This window comes from Apteryx mantelli, chromosome Z (genome assembly GCF_036417845.1).
Source record: "Apteryx mantelli isolate bAptMan1 chromosome Z, bAptMan1.hap1, whole genome shotgun sequence".
NCBI classification, from domain to species: Eukaryota; Metazoa; Chordata; class Aves; order Apterygiformes; family Apterygidae; genus Apteryx; species Apteryx mantelli.
Window position 1 is genome coordinate 23,087,633 of NC_090020.1, and position 15,154 is coordinate 23,102,786.

At 38.4% G+C, this 15,154-nt stretch overlaps 1 protein-coding gene across 1 annotated transcript in view; it reads right to left on the minus strand.

The window, feature by feature from the left end:
- BNC2 (basonuclin zinc finger protein 2) overlaps positions 1-15,154 on the minus strand; it is a 332,225-nt gene that overhangs the window by 103,953 nt on the left and 213,118 nt on the right. The window lies entirely within an intron of this gene.

The following is a 15,154-nucleotide window of genomic DNA, read 5'->3' on the forward strand; positions in this document are numbered from 1 at the left end:
GGAATAGAAAAGAAGAAGAAATAAAACAGGTCCTTCTGAATGACTAAGCACACTGGATGAAGAGTAAACAAAAATTTTCACAAGATACCCTGCAGATATCTTATTGATCTAAAACATTTGTTTTCAAGCAGTATTATCCAAGGACTTCTGCTTCTCAGAACACAAAAACAATGAAGAAGGAGTCCTTTGTTGGATTAACATTCTAAGCGTCAGTGAAATGATCTCCAATTTGGAGTTGGGGCCTTATTCTGCAGATTGAATAATACACAAACAAAGGTAGTGAATTTTATTCTGTTAAAGTACAAGTCAGGATATGCACTGAAATGTGTAATTTATAACACAACAAAGCATGCATTTTTGCATGGGCGTGTACCAGAAAGTTTGCAAAATAAAGACAGACCTCATGCTACAGGCAAAAAATAAAAGGTACATGACGAGGAAGGAGATGCATTTGTGCCAATATGAGGAACAATGCTATGGTAAACATCTCAAATTCTCATGGATCACTGATTACTGAAACCACTTGCACTTGCCAGGAGAATTCAACTTTTCACTACAATTCATAATTTATAAAATATTATCTTGTTTCTTTAAAAAATTGCTAATAAAATAGTCAGTGGAGAGAAGTTGTTTTTGTAGTACTCCTGACTGATTTTTCCCTCTGCAATGAACTAATGCCCACTGTTCTGGGAGGATTCAGTAGGCCATTTCTGTAGTTAGACGCATCCTCTTTCAGATAAGAGATACTAAAAGGACCTTAGTCTCGTTGGTCTTTCTGTAAGGACAAGAGTACTAACTTTATCCCTCTAGCCAAATCCTAAAGTAGATAACTGTATTCTGTTGCCTAGAATCACCTACCTAATTTCATGTGGATGGGGCATTCTTCACCATTTCCTGCCCTAAACTGTTGGTTCAATTTCTGTATTCTAATGAACGATAGTGTATTTCACAGGTGAAAACGTTTAACATTATCTGCAGTAGTATATGATTTCATAAGAGCTTTGGAGACTTCAAGATGAAACATGTTATATATAAGAACGAGCTTTATCGTACCTGAAAAATGACATAAACAGATATGTTCTTATTAAGAAGATATCACTGACTGATCATCATGAACTACTCATTGTAAGTCCCTTCCTTGTGCAGCATGAGGTGTATTACTCAAGCCTTACAGTTTCACAGAGCTCAAAACTTCACCCAGAAAAGTCTTAACATGTTTGTAACTTTTTGGTTATAACCTGCACAATCTTTTCAGAAAAATAACTGTGTTGCTTTCAGCTAGGTGCTTAGACTACAAAAGCTTTCTCTTAACAGCTCAAATCAATTCTTCGCACTGCCCCTACAGTCTGGTACTCTACCTCAATTTGAGCTGAAAGCTGTTCACTGAGAGGGGAAGAAGAAGTCTCATGAATCTTAAAATCATATCCTTTACACAGTAGAGTAATCAAAACTTTTGTGGAATGGCCTCCAAAAAGGCCCTTGAGTTTTACTATAGCAACATACAGCAGAGTAATATTTCCGTAGTGAATTCTAAATTTCAATTCTTAAGTGTTTGTTTCAGGAATTTTAATAAAAAAGGGAAAAAAGGAAGAAAATGAAGAAGAAGAGGAAGAGGGAGAAGAAGAGGAGTTACAGAAATTTGTCTTCAACACCTGAAAATGCCTAGCTGGACAATTAATATAAGAATTAGGAACCTTTTATCCCTGTTTTTCTCACATAACACTGAGGTATCAAGCATGCACCATAATCCCTATATGGTCTGTATTAATCACAGATTTCATAAAGTATCGATATATTTGAGATTTTGCTAGAACTATCTTTAGCCTTTTGCAATTTCAAGGTGGAAGCCTTTCTTTCTGCACTGAAGTAATCAACTCCTATTGTTATTTTGTTGCTGCAGATGGCAATTTTGTGAAGACACAGAAAACCCAATGACATGTTCCTTTGAGCTACATTCTTTTGCACCAACACGTTTACACGTTTTGTGCCTGTGCACACAATATACAGGTTTTCTATCTGTTCTTGTGGTAAAAGAAGTAGACTCCAGTTGTTTACATCTTGGTCTTGGTACACTGCTATCAACACTTAAATTTTGCAAAGGATACTCACCCAAGTAACCCAAAAGATCTAAAAGGAATGAATGTTCCTGTCTGAAGGGTTTGAATGCATTGTAGGGGGGGGTTGGTGGTGGTGATGGTGGTGGTGTTTACATGTGCAATCATGGCAGCTGAAATGAGAGTGGTAACTTTCATGGGTGCTGAGAAAGTCTTGGTCGCAAAAAGTCAAGCTCACCCAGTTGCCTATGTAACTTGCCTGTAACTTTTTTTTCAGGAAGAGAGAGGGATATATAGGGACTGATGATGCCAAGAACTGCACAGCACTTGACATTTATGAGTATCAGGCCAATTATTTTAAGCACCTAAACAGAGAGTTAGCTATCTATCTTTAAAAAAATCTTGGTCAAACATGCTCTCTTATCAACTGCGTGAACACGTAAGGGTGAAGAAAAAGACTTCATAAAAAGTACTGCAAGCCATCTATCTGCAAATGCAGGCTAGTATGAAAGTTCTTGCTAGTACTTGGCTTATCTACACTTTACCAACATGGATAGTAAGCAAAACCCCCAGATTTTACTGAGACTTTGCACAGTATGATCTGAATCGTAAAGGGGCCATATGAAAATTGATACAATATCTATCTTCACATTATACCTGTAGCACTATGCAAAATTCCAGCCACAGGCTTTGGATCTATTTATAATATATCAAACAAACAAATTTAATGTTCCACTTTCGATGTTTTTAAAGTGCAATAAAACCGGGGGGGGGGGGTGTTTACTTTGCTATTTACATTTTACTGGGTTTTTAGACCCTATGCAATTTAAAGGAAATTGAATACAAAGAGTATATTAAAATAAGACCCAATTACTTGTTCAATTTCTGAAAAGCCAGAAGATGAAAAGAAAATCTCTCTTTTTATCCACACTGTGGCCAGCTTATAGGCCCAGCTATGGAAATTTACTCATTGACCTAGGATCTCTTCCTTCCCAATGTGCAATGGACAATATCAGACAAAATAAAAGCCTTGTTTCTGAGTGGATTTTTGTTAAGTAACAGCAATATAAGTACGCGCTAATTAATTTTGTATTTTAAAGCATTGATATGGTTTATTTGAATAGGTAAAAAAAAAGCATAGGATTTTTGCCTCTATTACATATAAAAGCATCTTAGGTATCCTACTTTTAGTGTCGCTAGAGTTGTAATTAAACATCCTATTTGCTAATTTCCTGATCTTCTATAATATTTAGGTATTCTAGAGACAGAAAAAAAGGTCTAGTGGAAATCATTATTCTTAGCTGATCTGCCTGGCTGCATATCTTAGAACACCACAGAAGAGAGGCAGTAGGTTACAATGTCAGATTACTGATTATAAGGGATGTCCTTCCATTTCAGTTCTAAATTTGGGCATTCCTACTTTCTGATTTTCTTGCAGCTCTCTAACCAGTTCTGTTATCTACCAGAGAGGGACACAGTCTGAGCGCATACACACATGCACACGACAAGGCATAATCTTAAAAATATCATCGTCTTTCCAGATTATCAGATTTGATAGGGGTCAATAGGAAAACAAAAAAGAATTTTTCTGTAGTTTGTAACCAGAAATGAAACATACAATAATTCAGGAACTTTCCAGATATCTTTTATCTAAAGAAATTGGACACTCTCTGAAGCAAGGGAACAGATGAAGAGACAGATTAAATATACAAAACGAACATAAAAAATTCTATAATACTGTTGCAACTACAGCATGCAGAGCATGGTAAAACAGATCCAGCATTATTAATGGCAATGATGTGGGGCACTGTAGTTTGCTGTTCATTACCGGTGAACAAGAATAGCTTCATATTGTTCAGCGTTCAAGCTTTTCTTCTTCTACTTCTTCAGCAACCACAGAAAAAGAAGTAACAAACCCTTTCAAGAACAGAAGGTAGCCTACAAATGACTAATTTGTTGGAGGGATAGGCAAACTACTGCAGTCATAAGAGGTGGTCTGCGCTAGCCTCCCTCGGGATGCATTTTTAATACCACCTGCCACATGGTGTAATGTGGTGCACTTTGTAGGTGAAAAAATTTGCTCTTGAAAAATGTCATGCTTAGAAGGTGACCATGGACAAGAAAGCTTGCCACTGTCTACTGAATGGCTCAAATATTTTCATGATCTAGGAAATTATCCCACTCATCTCCTTGCTCAAGCACAGAGAGGGAAAGACTTCAACATTCATATGCGTGGGTGAACATCCTGAATCAGTCTGGGCATAAATACCACCTATAATATGGCATCCTTTGGCTATCTCCATTTCAATCCTGTCTTCCTCCTTGTCACAATTTAATACAGATTGAAGAGAAACATTCACTAAGCCGCTGTAGATTTTAAAAGGTCATGGAAGGAGAGGAAGTAAAGTATATTCTGATTCATAGACAAAAGCAACTTTTCCTTCTGACTTTTACAGTATTTAAAAGCCAATAATGGAAACCATTTGCCAAATGCATTTAGTCCCTGACAGAGGGACACATATGTGATCTCCTAATTTACAGCCTGAATGTACAGATGTTCACACTTAGTAAAAGGTTTCTTAATAGCATTTTAAAATTAAATGCATGTTGATAATAGGTGTTTCAAACCCAAACAACACAGCAACTAAACTGATAAATGTCTTCATGCCTCACCATGCCTCATGCTCTAACAACATTTTTATAACAGATCAAAAAAAAAAACAAAAAAAAGCACTTCAGTTGCATGTACACAAAATAAATGTTATTAAAAAAAGTCTGAATGAAATCTTTCATTAATTTTTCCCTCTATGATCTGATTCCAAGTTGAAACATTTAGATTGCTACTAGGTTTATGTAGCCGAAAGCAGAACCACAGTTTGTTCACAGACGTTGCTTGCTGTCTGCAATTTTTTTTATCCCTTTGCAAAACTTTGAACCCCATCCAGCTTTGACACACTGCCTCTTGAGTTAATAACTATCAAGTTTCTCCTTGTCTCCTGTCTACTTTTCTTTGAGGCAATTGCGCACTCAGCACCCCGAGATAATAACACACATCTATAAGATAAAAGCAATGGCATTAATGTAATTGTCTGCCTTTCTCTCTTTAGCCTAATCTTTTTTTTCCTTCAGTTTTGACTGCCTCTGTGACACCTGTTTTTGTCTCCTCTGATCCTACGACAGGTTTTCCGCTGACAAGGTTTTTGCCTGACAGAGATTCTGCCAGACAAGAACATAATAAAATATGAAGAACTGCTTGTCAGAGTTTCTGCCAATGCTCACATGAAATAGGGGGAAAAAAATCCTGACTTTTTTTTTAAAGGGGCCCTGTGCTGGTCGCTTTTGGCCTGTCAGGAAAACAGCCTCTCTGGCCAATTCCTGCAAGCCAAACAGGTGTTTGTTTGTTTGTTTTTTTTAATACACAAAAACTTTTCTTTGATAGTGGAAAACGTGAATATAGAGGGGAAAAAAACCCCTTTCCCTAATTTATTGCCTGTGAAAAGAAGGTTAGAACTAACTTTGACTGTGTGGTGGTACTTGACAAACACTTTTTAAACACATAATTGATGTTAAAAGATAAAAATTGTTTTTCTTCCCCTCTTTCTTGTTGACTTTTAATGTTGATTTTAAACAAGCAGTGTGGGACCTTTATTCCCAGATCTCAGTGGCTATTAGACACTTCCTGCATGGGCACACTGTATAAATGAAAAGGAGAACCCCTGACTTTAGGGACCAGGACAAGGAAGAGAGAGCGCCCCTGGTCCGCTGCAGGATTTCGACCCTACAGCCTTCTGTGACAGCGTGTGGATTTGTGGCTACGTGAAGGAGGACTTAAGCCATGGTGATTATCTTGATGGAGAAGCACATGCAGTTGAATGAAGTGAGATCCCAGGGTACAGCTGCCTTTGTGTGTGTTGACATCACTTGTCAGCAACTACTGATCAGCCCATGGTCTCAGGGCTGGGTGCACCAATAGGTCTTAACTGCCCTGACCAGCATCCCTGGAGATATCCACCTTGCATCCTCAAGCCATGGGTCCAGGACCCCTGTTTAAGCTCAGATCTGGGCCTGCAGTCCCTGCCTGAGCTATGCTGTGGGTGTGCCTGTCTCCAGTCGTGTCTCCTGGATGTCCCTTAGACCCACATTATGGCCTTGTCTCCACTCCTGCCTCTGGCCGTATCTCCTTTTGCTCCTAACTGGAGCCCCTGGATGGACCCTGGACCTTGTCCACTGCTTGCTGTGTCTGGGGCAGCTGATGGACCGTGTTACAAGCCCCCATCTCTGCCCACCTTGTTAAGTCCCTGGGAGACTTGGCCCTGTCAGTGAGGGGACGGCCTGCGCTGGGGCCACCCTTGGCTCCTGGGTCAGTTCCCCTCATGGAGCAGCCCCGATCTTGCTGCTCCTTGACACATGGATTGACACTGTCACTGTTGAAACCTACAATTTATAACGGAAGACACTAAATTAGTATAACGCACCCTATTACCTTGGCTAGTCATTTGCCTTCAAGCTTTCCTATCTCCTAGTTTTCAAAGTCTAATGCCTCCTTCCTATCAGCCATTGAACCATTCTTAAAGCTGTTTTCTCCCCTTATTAATGGTGAAATTGGAGCCCATATGTATTGTAATGTGGTTAAGACCATCTGGTTGACATACTACAAAGAGTGAGACAGAAGCACATTCAGGAGTCCTGGATTGGTGGTCTGGATTTGGAGGACCTCCATCTTAATCCTAATGCACTCAAATTCAGTTAAGTGTGACTCACAGACTCATAGAAAAGTAGAGGTTGGCAGGGCCACTGCAGATCATCTTGTCAAGCTTCCTATTGAGAGCAGAGCCTTAAATTAGGTAATCCAGGGCCCTGTCAAGATGAGTCTTGAATATTTTCAGTGAGGGAGATTCTACCACTTCTCTAGGCAACCTATACCATCTTTTATGCAGCCTTGAAAATTGTAATGAAAATGTAGCGGGCATTGCCCACCTATTAAGAAACACTGTTCTGTTTGGATGCAGTAGAAAAATACTGTTTTGTGGAGGCATTTCACCAGGGCAAGCTGACACCATTGTGGTATATCAGTCTCAGTGTAGCTCTGGTTCAAGCCTATGAAATGCTTTTTCACGTGTGCTAAACCACCTCAGATTTCCCTGGAAAACTTGCTGCCCTAACGGTGCTGACAGCTGAAGATGTTCAAACCCTTGGAAGACTGGGTCAAACAGCTAGTTCTACCCTTCACAACATCAATCTTTCCCACCCCCCAGCAACTAAACAAGACACTTATGAGAGATTGTCATAAAGTTCATATACTGTGACCATTCACACAGCTCCTGTTAAATATACTTCAGCAAATTTGACTGTAATCAATTACAATATAATTAGAGAAGTCTTTGAGACTCATGTTATATGCTTCTTGTATTATCTTTTCTATTTCTAAAATCCAGATGGAAATGGGATAATAAAGTAGCACTGTTGTCTGCTAAATTAATCTGGGGAAAGCTTGCTCATAATGCTACAACTCAAGTCAAAGTTCTTCCTAGTGTGTAAAAAAAAGTTATGGCTTTCCCATCCAGTGAGTTTCACATTTGCAAAACAGAAAGGAGAGGTAAAGTTATCCATGGTATTATCGTTACTCTGTAACATCTGAAAGCAATATGAAATTTTTATCCTTGCAATCAAATCCCATTTTAACCTTCTGAAGCTCTACTGAATGGAGTGGTAGGGTTTGTTTCATTTATAACTCTTTCAATTTGTGTTCTGCTTAACCTAGTGAACTCTACTTAATTAAGATGTTCCTATAAACAATTAAGCTTCTTGTAGGATCGTTAAGAAGATATAAAAATTTATGATGTAATAAAATGTAATAAAATGATAAAGTGGTTAGCACATCACAGCAATTCATATGCAGCAGCATAGGTGTTAAAAGAGACAAGTAAGCAGGTACCATCACCTAGACATCCTGGGGACCTATGAGTGCATGTTAGAGAAGTCCACAGTTGATGCCCCAGAAATCTGCTGGTGATTTGTGCTTGTAGGTCCCACAGAATTTATTCTACTGATTTAAGAATCTAGCAGCGAGCTCCAGACACTCTGCTGCTTCTATGCTCAAGCTATGCCATGTAGTGAACTTCCTATCAGCATATTTAAAGGGACACGGTAAAGGAATTCACTGCCTTCCTTTCCAAAATGGAGCCTCACTATATCTGAAAAGGGTAATTCCAATTCAAGTATAATTCCTCTCAGTGCTAAAAAAAATCATTGTTTTTTTTGCTTCTGCTCCATTTTGTACTTAGTAAGCCTGTTCTTTTCCTTAATGGATTCTCTCCTTAAAAAGAGAGGACTGGTTGTCCCAGAATTTTACCCCATGTTACTGGGTATGCTAAATGGGATGAAGCCTTCTTTGTGAAATTTAATTTAAATAATGATGGACACTACATAACAATACCTTGCACTTCTGTAATACCCTCAGTTTAAACCTCTCTGGACATTTTATAGCTAGTCAAGGTAGATCATATCTATAAAAGTGGCTATTATATGACTGGGAAATTGAGGTACTGGGAAGCAACTTGAACAAGATCGCAAAAAGTAAGTCAACAACAGAGATGGGTAATAAAGCTTTGGACCACGTTATGGTCTCAGTTCATATTACCAGGAATAGAGCCGGCAAAGGCAGAGAATTTACACCTGTAATCATTAAATCTCTGTTATGTTCTCAAAATGCTGTTCCAGTGCTGGAAGCAAGTTATTCTTGCCGCAAACTTTGTGTCTACCTGATCAATGTAACACATACACGTAATCTCTAGATATAATACAATAAAACTTGCCCACAAAACAGAAGACTAAAGCAGAAATAGTGGCAATTCTTTGTTAATCGTTACAGACTACTGCTTATTTTTATAGCCATCTTCTTGTAAAGTACATCAGCAGCAAGGTAGTGAGCACAGGTATAGAGAGCAAGAGGGCATGATGCCCTCCAGTCATGCAGACAGGGTTTGGGATTCTCAGCAGGAGAAGAATTCTGCTTTTGTACAAAAAAGCCTTTCCTCAAGTAAAAATAAATGACAGTGTATTCTTCCAAGACAGGGCTGAGAAGAGTCACCTGTAAATCTATTACCAATACAAAGCAATCTGACTGCCAGGATGTCTGATTTCAAATGAGAACTGCAAATGAGCTGAAGGTATTACTCCCAGTTATGCGAGACTACAAAGAGTGACTAGTGCATTAAAGTTTTTTGTACAATAAAGTGTTCATAATGAGAAAAGACTTCACTTTGGGATGTAAACATAGCGCAAACCAGCAGGAAAGGACATTGCATTTCACCATGGGTAGTGATCTGTTCTGGACTTAGCTAGCACTGGAGCGGTTTTTAGATGACTTTGCTTACTGTCTGGTCAGGGATAATCTCACCTGGCCATGCCCAAGGGACATAAGCATTTTCAAAACCAGGACCATGAGCCAATAGTGTCATGGGAGGAAGGTCTAACCTCTTTCTGGTTGAGCTAAGCATGAAGATGTCTTGGGGGTGGCAGGGAAGAAGAAAGAAAAGATTTCAAACCAAATGGACCCCCAGGGAAATCCAAGGAAAGCAGGAGGTGTGAGTGCCAATCCACGAATGTTAGAGCCTGCAGGTCTCCTCCAGGAAGTGACCTGAGGATGCCAACTTGCATGAGAGCTAAACCATTGACCACAGGGTTATATAGGTATCAGCTGAATACAAGGATGGAGAGGAAAGTCCTTTTAATTTGGTCTTGGGATAATCAAGCATTGTTTTATTTTCTGTCACTTGCATCTTATAAACCTTTGTAGCAATATTATTTATCTTGGATGTCATAACACTTGCATATTTTCATCTGCTTTTAACTCGACTTGTATTAAGGATGATCTCAGAGTAAACAAAGGCAAGCACTGTCACATCATTCCTACTGGTGCACCAGCCTTTAAAACCAGATACTGGGGCCAGAATACCCACAAGATAATAGCGTGCACCTTATCTGTGCTGCACTGGCCAGTTTGGGAGCTACCGGTGAAGAGAAGGAAAAAGGGGAGGCATAGGCAGAAAGGGGGCCTTGATGAAAAAAGTGTTTACCAGTAATAAATGTTAATCAGGTAAGGTTCCTGGAAGCAACTGAGTAATGAAAAATATGCCTCAACCTTCAGGGTCATAAGGAAGTTATAACAGATGGATTAAAACGATTTTGTCAATAAAGTACAGGAAAAGCCAGACTAGATCTAAAATAATTTTACGTTAAAAGTCATGAAAAGCTAGCTTTTGTTATCAATAAATTGGAGAGATTTCTTTGCTGAAAATCTCTGTATAACTAAAAAAGATGAGATTTATGACGTTCTCAAGTCATTTAAAAGTATTTTAAAGAATTGACTCTAAACAGTATAGAAGGAAACAAGTACGTTTGGCATGCTAAGGTTGTGATTTGCTTTTAAGTCCTATGGAACAATATAATATATATAATATAACCCATTTATTCTACCACAAAATTGTAATAATAGGATTACATTTCCCCTTTCCCTGTTAGTATTTTTTCTCTATTATCTTCATTTTTAAGGAAAGAACAACATGGCAGTTCTGCCAGTTTTTAAAGAGACTCTAAGATCTATAACAACAGAGGGTTTTTTTTTTTTGAATCGGAGTTGACCTTTGACTTTGCAAACCTGGATCTTGTTCACTTAATAGCTTTGGACTGAGACAAATTTAGTTGCTGTTCACTTTTAATTCAACATAGCACTCCTCTTGCTTTTTCCTCTCACTCCCGTGCAGCTCACATTTAAAGCCTAAACCTTCCTCCTAGACCAAGTCCTCAGAGCAACTTACGGGTAAAGAAAGATGCAATTTCTAAATTTTCCACAGCATTTCTTATTTTTGCTTTATTTATTGTCCTTCCTTTCTTTTGCTCTCTCTTCACCACTCTCTCAACTCTACAAATCACCATACAGAAACGGCCGCTCAGCCACTTGGAATGAACAAGGAGTCGCTGTCATGTCATGCATGTGAGTTTGTGATGGCGCGTTCTCCACTGGGCAGTACGGCCACTGTTTTGATTGTTGGTCTCATTTACAGCAAGCCAGTGCATGCATTATACAAACACTGACCACAGAAAACTTCCTTCACAAGATGAAAGTGTAACCCACACGGTGAGTCTCTGAGCATGAATACTCACTGGATGGCAACTTCCGAACCAAAAAGGAGTAATGGATTTGCACTACGGGCTGCAATCTGCTAGTCAGTGCCTATCATATTAAAACCTCGGAGTTACTAAAATTACTATTACGTAGTTATGGAGTTACTATTAAAAATCTCAGAGTTACTAGAGGAAAGGCCTGGCCAAGTCCCCAGTTAGTGATGAGGCCATACATAGTTCATATGTGGAGGTACACCTCAGAGAGGCACTAAAGCATAGCAGAATGAAGAGGCTGGCCCAGAGCTGCCCTGATTGGCATGATGCAGAAGAAAAGACTTAACAAAGATTACTGGAGAATTCAAGACCAACTTGCTCTAAGAAAAAAAAGTGCACAAGGAAGACAGCAAAAATGTTCACAGGCTACCTCATTTCTCTTAGCAGACTGAATAGTGTGAAATTCAGCTGGTCCAAGAATGCACAATATACCAAAAATATCTTTTAAAAAGGTTCTGTTCTCTGATGTCTAATTGAGTTTTACCAGGGATCACTTTGAGGATAAGATAAGGAACTAATATTTTTAATATTCTGACTCTCTTTGAAACAATGCAACAATGATTTTAGAAAAATTTAATAAAACTATTATATTTATTATACTGTGGTTTTTTAATCATTGTGAAGTCTGAGATAACTGGAACTCAACTTACTAAAAGAGAATGACAATCAAACAGTTTTAGTGCACTTTGATGTATTTCACCTTAACACACTTTTTTAGAACAAAATGGTTATAAAAGAGGGTACACTGTGTCTCCTGTTGATAGTGCATTGGGTCTATTGATCTGTTGAACCAGGTACAATAAAAGTATTTCTGCTAGTAGGACAGTAATCCTTATTCTTGCATCAGTGACAAGCATACAAGGCAAAACACAAAGTCAATGAAATCAACATGGCTTTACTGCAGGCTTGCATAATTTCTCATAGGCTAAGATACGTCTGCTAGGGGAAGTGGATGGCAATTTTTTTTCAGTATTTCCTATAAACTTTGAGTAGGTGAATTTCTGTGCCACAGCTAGTAAAATGTCATGACTATCTCCTTAAAGTCCTTTACTTGTAATATAACAAAAGTATCAGGTAAAGAAACCAAGAATGTCTTGCTTTTTTTTACAGTCATCTTGTTCTTACATTCTTTAAAAATCACAGAATAGCAGTTGCCTGTATTAAAATCAGTTTTCCCACAGAATTCCACTATTAAGATTTTACTGAATTTATTTTTCACCATATGGGCTATACAAGGTATCTTAACCATTTTAAAAAAAGAAAAAGAAAAATGTGTAACCGCTGTGTGTGTGCCTGCTTGAGGCCTAGGAAATGGCTTATCCAATTTAAACAATTTATTGATTGTTTTAGTAAATAAATCTCCATCCAAACTGACATTACGAAAGCTAGATTTCAGCTGAAAAAAAAAATTAAAATTTCAGTTCTCCAAATGCCTTAAAAAATCCAGATATTCACACTAGAAATACCCAATTCCTCTTTAAGTACAGCAGTACTAGAGAAAGACACTATGTTCTGTGCAGCTTTTGGCTTCAGCCTTAAAAACCCTGATGGTAGGATTACCACTACAGCATAAGGGTACAGGGTCAAAACTCAATAAACTGAACTTTTGCCAAGAGAAACATTTATCTTGCCACAAAAGAACTCCTTTGATGAATCTGTTCATATATTGACATCCTACTTTTGGCACCTCCAAATAGAAAAAAAATGAACTTGTAGGAAACCTTTCCTTTCAAGACGTGTGCAGCTCATTTTAGGTGAAGGAAGGAAAACATGAGAAAGACAATGGAAACAGGAAAAAAGAAAACAGGCAATAGTTGCTAAGTTTAATAATATCATGGTGGCTGTCCTTCTCACTCAAGAATTCCAACATTTTAAACGGGCAGTTATTAACATGCACTAACTCTGCGCAGATCAGTCAAGCAAAGCATGAGAAGACTGCAGTTCTAAGCTATTTTTGAACTATTCACTTAATTATGATTCTAGGTTATCAAAACCTGAATAAGCATGGTGCTTTCTGTTGGAAACCCCTATTCTTTGATAATTACATTCAATAAAACACTACATCATGTGTCAAGGATCTGAGTTGAAATTCATTAATAAAAATCAGAAGAAAATCCTTCAATTAAAGCAGCAGGAAATACTATTTGCATTCAAGGAACAACTTCTAGAAGTACAGTGTTAATGGTTTAAAGGAAATCACTTCTGAATAGCAACTCGATCCTGTGATTTTGAAATCCAGGTGCTACAGTGCAAGGAATTAATCAGTCTCCTGGATGTTGCCCTCAGAATTCTGGAAAACAGTTAAGGGCAACAACTGAAACAGATGCATCACAGTCTTTAGGAACTAATTTATAAGCCTGTGCTTTGAGTGTGTATATGAAACATACATCTGACTAGCCTTGCTCTGCCATAAAATGTAAAGACTCTAGATGAATTCTATGAAACTACACCAAGAATTAAAAAGAAGAACTAAAAAACAAAAGAACTAAAAGTAAGCCAAAGAACTAAAAAAATACTCCAGACCTAAAAACAAACCCAGAGCATTCTCTTCTAGGTGCAGTAGTAAAACAAACACTTTGTATTAATATATAGCTATACTTAGTTTTTCTATTGTGAATATTAAGTGCTCAGGTATGGGTGCAGATGGTGCACCCCTGCTTATCACATTCTCCTTCCAGCTTTTTGGATTTGATGTAAGACAGGGCCATTTCTCTTAAGCACACTGTGGTGATCTCTGATTACTTTCATATATTCCGATTTTGAATCCAACCACCTCACAGAGAAGAATTTACCAAAAAAATCTGACCACACATTACTTCTAAGGAGTAATGGTTAAAAACAAAAAGTGGGATACTCATATGCCAGGATCCAAATGTTAGACTGCTGATTTCTGTTACTCAACAGGAAGAGTCACCCTGGAAAATAGCTAGACAAGCTTGCCCTATCTGCGGATCAGCAAAGCCTCAGAGGCTGATTCCACATAACGCCTGAAGCATGCCAAACTCCAAAAACTCTGTGAGGTTTAGCGAACCCTCCAAGAAAAGGGAGTGTGGCTATACTGTGTCTGAAGATATCTTGCCGAGAATTAAGTGGAACAAAAATAAGCCATGTCCCTAGAGATTCTAGAATATAATAAACTTGTAACCAACTACCAGCTTGCTGTTGCTGTGGTATTGTTAGGCAGGCTGTATACATTACTATGAAGTGACACAGGACTGCCTCGTACCTGCATTACTGCCTTCCTTTCCAGGTATGTGAATGTTTTAAAAGCTCCTATGGCACTCCTTGCTGTTCAGTTTGGTTGAGCATTCACACTTGTCAGCATGCTCAGGCACAAATATACAGAGGCATGCACTAAGTAAACAGAAATCACGTGCATGTTAGACGGGAAGAATTGAACTTCCACCCCAGATCTCATCAAAGTAAAATAAAACTTATAAAATATAATCCACTGAATGTTTGGCAGAAGTGGGGAATGAAGAGTATGCTTGCTTAGGTGCCAATAGCCTGGACTGTGAGAAGAAACCTCAGACATGAATTTCTTCACCAAACACAGCAATCTTTCTCTCTTTTTCCTCTCTTTTCATTAAATCATTTTAGAATGTAGGTGTCCTTTTTATTTGCCTTCTAATTGTGTCTATGGAGACTGTACTGAACATGATCTCTCTCTCTCAGAGCTTAGTGATTGTTTAGAAAAAAAGAAACCAAACACACAAAATAGTAAAAGATAAGTAAAAAGAGAGCTCTGAGCAATTAGTGTATGCTTATGTCCTTAGATATGAGCTAGAGAGTCTAATCCCTCCATCCTTTCTTCATCTACTTACACATGGGGAAGAGAGGTTCACCTCACAAATCATACATGCACACTCCTGGTGAGCCAAGTAAGATACACTGGCTTCATTCTGACATCCCGGCTCTCA